The sequence below is a fragment of the Lactuca sativa genome, chromosome 6 (assembly GCF_002870075.4).
Source record: "Lactuca sativa cultivar Salinas chromosome 6, Lsat_Salinas_v11, whole genome shotgun sequence".
In the NCBI taxonomy this organism is placed as follows: domain Eukaryota; kingdom Viridiplantae; phylum Streptophyta; class Magnoliopsida; order Asterales; family Asteraceae; genus Lactuca; species Lactuca sativa.
The window spans coordinates 128,713,706-128,719,932 of NC_056628.2; positions in this window are offsets into that span (position 1 = coordinate 128,713,706).

A 6,227-nucleotide genomic window follows, 5' to 3' on the forward strand; every position below is an offset into this window, starting at 1 on the left:
TAAGGTGTAAAATGATCTTTAACCCTAAGTATGGATGGAGGATATAGATTCAATTCCAATTGTTGATTGGGTGTTGTTTTTGTTGGGTTTTGAGCAATCTAACACTTCCTAAGTGTGCATGCAACCCTAATAAACCTTGGATCTATGTTTGTCTAAATGCATGCAAAATAATAATTTTCCAAGGTTTATAACCTATCTAACATGGCATGGGGAACATTTCAACACAAAAGAGTTAGAAGAGATTACATACCTTTTAGATGAGTTTGGTTCTTGAGGAGTTTGAGGGCCAAGCACCAATAGTGTGAATGCCTCAAATGGAATCACAAAACACCACAAACTCTTGGAAAACTTTGAGAGAGAATACACACTTGTATTTTCGGCCACACACAAGCACACACACACTAGTTCACTAGTTACCCTTTAGGGTGCCATTTCATGCTCCATAAGCATGCTTATATAGTGTACATGATTAGGGTGAAACCCTAATAACCCATGTCTTTTCCTTTCCAAGGATCCATGGGTTAAAAGCTCCATGGATCATCCATGGACTTCCATATAAGTCTAGCCCATTAACAAATGAGTGTTAGCCCACACTATATAATACCAATAGCCCATAATCTAATTAGTCTTCCTTTTAATCTCTAAATTAATTCATAATTAATTTAAGACTAAGACTAATTAAATAACATGACTTCATATTAATATATTATAACTTATAATATATTAATAAACATATGTGTATAACTCTCATAAAATTATCCATAAATAGTTCGGGTGAGATGCAACCCAAATGGACCATGCCGGTCGGGTCAAGTATATACCAAATAAGTTATGGACTTAGACACCTTATCCAACAGACTCCCACTTGGATAAGTCTAATAACTGTATTTGCCTATATAACTTCAGGAACCAACCAGCAATCGTAGCTCTCGAAAACTCCATTGAACTATGAAGAAAATTTTGTTGAACTATGAAGCGCCATTTTAGATAAGTGATCATAAAATCCTCTGTTCTCATGATATCAACCGGACAAATACATGGAACAACGTCGTACTTATTGTCCAGCAGTTTGTTTCCCGATTTTTGATTTGTTTGAGAAAGAACTTAATCGAACACATCAATTTAGTTCTGACCGGCCGGTACATAGGTCACAACAAAATCATCGAGGGGCCCAGATATCGCTTCTATTTCTAGAAGGAACAGATAAACTTCGACTCATATGCTTGTTCTACTACTTGTTGAATTGTACACAAACGCACGTTTTATAACATCAAGTTACTGATGCGTTTACGTGCAATCAATGCACAACCAACTCATAGGTAACAACTCATATTTCTAGGTTTGAAGATTTATATGATATTACCGTCTCACGATCACTCGAGATAAATTCCATGAAGTGATACAAGTGAGCGTGGGTTTATTCTAATACTCATAACTTATGAGCACTCATGAATGTTGTAGCAACCATTGCTATGACTAAACCCATTTATCCATCTACAAACTCGATTCATAACAGTCTTGATTCATACCTACTTCCAACATATGAACGACTGTGGAGCGTTTAAATAACTTAGTCATTCGGAAAGAATAACCTAGCTATTTAGGAAGTCAAAACATGCAAAGTGAAACACAATAATAATTGAATCCAATATGGTCTCAGAACCCTTTTGAATATAAATAGAACGACCTTTTATTTATCACCATATTGATTACACATTATTCATTGTATAATGTTTCAAACAATCAACTTAAGACTTGAATAAAAACAACAGTCGTCCCATGCTCCGAGCATGTACACTTTGTTTTTCTAAACAATAGTCATGCCATACTCCAAGTATGCACACTATGTTTGTCTATGATCCTTACATTGTGATGTAGATCAATTGAACATGATTCCAATGATACTCATTTCACAATCCCAAATCCTTATTGTAAATGTGAGAATCCCCGATTCCTATCATTTACCAAAAAAACTGTTAGATTTTAAACTTTTATGCAATGTTCCTCTTGTAATGATTATGCACAAAGTCACCAAAACCTTGTCACCAGTCATTACAGAGTATTCCAAAGAAGGTCAACTTCTATGGAACGGAAGTCTCATATTCAAAGTACATTGCTTTGAACATCCTTCTTGCATTAAGGTTTTCTAATCTTACATAGATAGAATAACTTCCACCTATGGAGACATTTCCATAGTCCCATTTTGACTATCACTTCCGAACAAGAGTTACTTCTTTTCAGAATATGTCAATATGGTCCTTTTCGACAACTTACATCATACTTCCAACTTTCCCTGAGCAACCAATCTTTGGCGAACCTCAGATTGTCCTCGACAATTGCTTAATCACTTTAGTCATATCCAGTTCTAGACTTTTCCCTTCTCAATGCCTTAAGCATTTGGAAAATTTAGAAAAGATGAATATTATAGCACATGCAATCGATCCTATATCCGAAGCATATGGGACACGATTCATGATGTTTGACATAAAGACATGATACTAGACCAGTCTTTTGCTACAATATATTTTTTTTATTTGCCATGTTTTCAAAATTTAACTATGAAGAGGGATGCCGTAATCATAATCAAATTTTGAAAACGCAATATATATAGAATTTCTTCAAGTTGAACCATTCCAACATAAAATTCATATATATATTCTTGACTAAAGATGATTAAAATGTCAATCTAAGCTTTAAAATTGAAACGAAGTATAATTTCCTCTCCCTTAATTATAGCAAAACAACTTTTCAACCCCTTCAACTTCACGAATTGAACCTTTGTTTTCTATAATTAACATTGCTAACTTGCAACACTAAACGTAATAATCATGCTCCCACTAACATGATGATTATCAGCATAACACTTATGCTCCCACTAGCTCTGACATATTTCCAGAAATCTGCTGGACTTCTGAAATTTAGATTCATACACCCTTTCTTAGATAGCTCACATGTGTGTCTAAGCAATTTCAAGAACTATGAAAAGGGATTCCGTAATCATAGTCTCAATTTCTTAGACCTTTGCCATTTCTCACAAGTCCATGTTAGTGTGCCGGTTAACCACACATGCTCCACTAACGACTTTTGAAAATGCAAATAACACAATTGATATCTACGTAAAATCTACTTAGTGAAAGCGTTTCCTCACCATCATTTTCATGAATCGGAGAGAAACCTTATGACACTTAGATTTTATAGTGTATGACTTCCTATCCATGTGAATTTGTCAAAACCATAATCACAAGATAAGATTAGTGACAAATTCAGCCTTACATGGATTAAACTTGTTCAGTCTTAGTTTCTTGTCACCTTGGTAGCACAAGGCCCACCAATGCTTCCAAGTTGAACTCTGATAACTCACATGCAAATTCAACTTATTTGAAGTAGGTACAAAAATAAGAATTATGTCAACACGACTTAGTTTCTTAGTTGGTCTTTGTCTCATCCAAGACATCACAACTTACCAATCTCAAATGTATAAGAGTAAAAACTTTCATTTGACTAGTGTTAATAAATCTTCCTTTATGTCACTCAAGGTTACAATCTTGGAGTATGACTCTAAGAATTGTTTTGGAACGAAGTATGACTCATCTTCTCGATCTTAACCAATCCAACAATTCATGACCTCTCTTCTTAGCCATAACAATGCACTAAGACATCCTTAGAGTATGAATTTGTGATATGGTTTCATAATAATTAAGATGATCATGAAATATGATACTAAAGTACTCTCCCATCCTTTCAATTTTGAGAAACTTTTATCTTTCTGCCTAATTTGATTCTTCTCATTTGTTTTGTCATACATTGTAACCTTTCCAATGTTACAGAATTATACTTAACCTCATAAGTATAATGATATTTACTAATCTTTAGTAAATCATGACAAATCAATCTTTGTGGTGGACCTTGACCAGCGCACACCCAGTGTACCTAATTCCTTAGTCCTTCAATTGACTCACATATACATGTGATCAAAGAATTAGTCTTAATTTTCAAAGATGAAAATTCTCATTCATCATACAATACAACTTGTATGATTCCAAGTTTCTGTCCAATTGAAACTTGGGTGATGAAAACTTTCTTCATTCGGTAAATTCAGACACTACCACAAATGAAGGAATCAAATCCACTTTCCAATATTGCTATTACTGGAAACATATAAGCAACAATTTTCCACAGATGCCATTGTAAGGATATTTTTAAAATAAATAAAATTAAAACCCTTTTTTTCTTTTATTTTAAAACTTTGCGGAAAAACTTATCCTTACAATCCACATGAAAACCTTGTTGTTATCTATTCATAAGCAATATATTATAACTCTTAAGCAACAGCTCAAAATTCTGATTGCCGAACCATGCGATCGAAACCCACCTTTGCAATCAGAATCAACATATACTTACTTTAAGCTTCCTATCTTTTCTTTGATTCTTAAAAACATCAGCATGTGACCCATTCACATTATGTAATAAGAATGTCCAAATAGGAACTTAATAGAGTTAGATAGTGGACTTTACCCGAAGTAGAGTCAAACCTCTTGACTTGATCAACCTTATGACCTTTCAGGTGAATAGGGCAGCTTCACAACCAATGCCCCTTCCTTTGGCAACAAAACACATGGACCCTTTGGTAATGGCACATGAGACTATCTCAGAATTTGTCTTTCTCTTTACTATTTGGTCAACCGAGTTGACTATAGCCGATCCCTTTCCATTGGGAAGAGAAATCCTTTCTAGATATCCAATGCTACCATTGTCAATGTCCATTTAAGACTTGGGAAGTTGTTCTTTCAATCAAATTTGCTTTACTGGTGTTCCAAATCATTGTTGATTCCACAACACCAAGCAAATAGATAACATCATTAAGGGTCATGTCATAGTCTGTCTCATAGTAGTCCCAAAGAGACTCACTATGTTACTAAGAAAGTGATTGAACATCCAACTTTCACAAGACTTTGACACCCAACTCTCCCGGCTTGTCAATATGTGACTTTATCTCCAAGATGTGAGCACACATAGACTATACTTGCCAATAGGGATTGAGTGACTTTAAAATTTTCAAGAACTTGTGGGTGAGGGAGAATAATTGGAGGAGGTGGAGGAAGTGAAGCATGATGTTGAGGGACACCATCTTCAAGAGATTTGGGAAGATCATAGTTGTCTGAACCAGACATCTATAATGGGAGAAAATCAAGTTAGTTGATTCAAAGTCCTTAATATAACACCCAATATGAAATATTAAGGCTAGGACCCAACACAATATTTTATAATTTGGAAGAGGGATGCCGTAATCCAAGCTATAAAATATTTGAAGGTAGGCGAATGATGATTCACCAATTTCCACCATGAAAAACGAAATAATTTATTAGGTTTTAATTGGATTTGAAATTCCTAGATCTTTTGAGATTCATTGAACTTTTCAATAGCATGTTTCAATCTCGAGTGTGCCCTCTCAAATTTTGTGACTGGGATGCCGAGGATCACAAAACAAGGTGTGAATAACCATACCAATTCACTTGGTACCCTTAATATTATCACCCAATCAATGTTCCGGTTAACCACACACGCTCCATTGATCTATGACAAACATTAAGTCACCCTTCGTGATCCTTACTAGTCCAAGTTAGTGTGTCGGTTAATCACACACGCTCCACCAACGACTTGGTAAGGTACAAAGTGTGAATTCCATGGGCTAGCACCAAATTCACATTTTTCCTAAAGTAACTAAGATTGGGAATTAAATAAAAAATATTTAGTTACTTTATAATATTCATTATACTTTTAATGAGAATTTAAAGTCATTGTCCTACCCGTTCGGCTAACGACCCTCCACCGATCAAGCAAGCGGTGGGTGAGAGTGGACACCCATTAAGTCGCCATTTTATAGGCAACAACCTTATACCCACCTTATAGACCGGCTTCGTGAATGAGGCCTACTAACGGTAAAACGACTTGTTCTTATACATATATATATATATATATATATATATATATATATATATATATATATATATATATATATATATATAATAATTAACCATTAATGTTATAAATAGTATAAGTGTTGAATTTTAACTTTTAAAATTCTAAGTGTTGGAATTAAAGTTTATTAAAGTGTGTGAAACTTTTCCAAATTCCAAAACTTGAGGGAAAGTTTTGAAACTATTCAAAACTAATTAATTCCATGATTTATGTGTTTAAAGTAGTTTTAATCCAAAAACTCTTCAAGT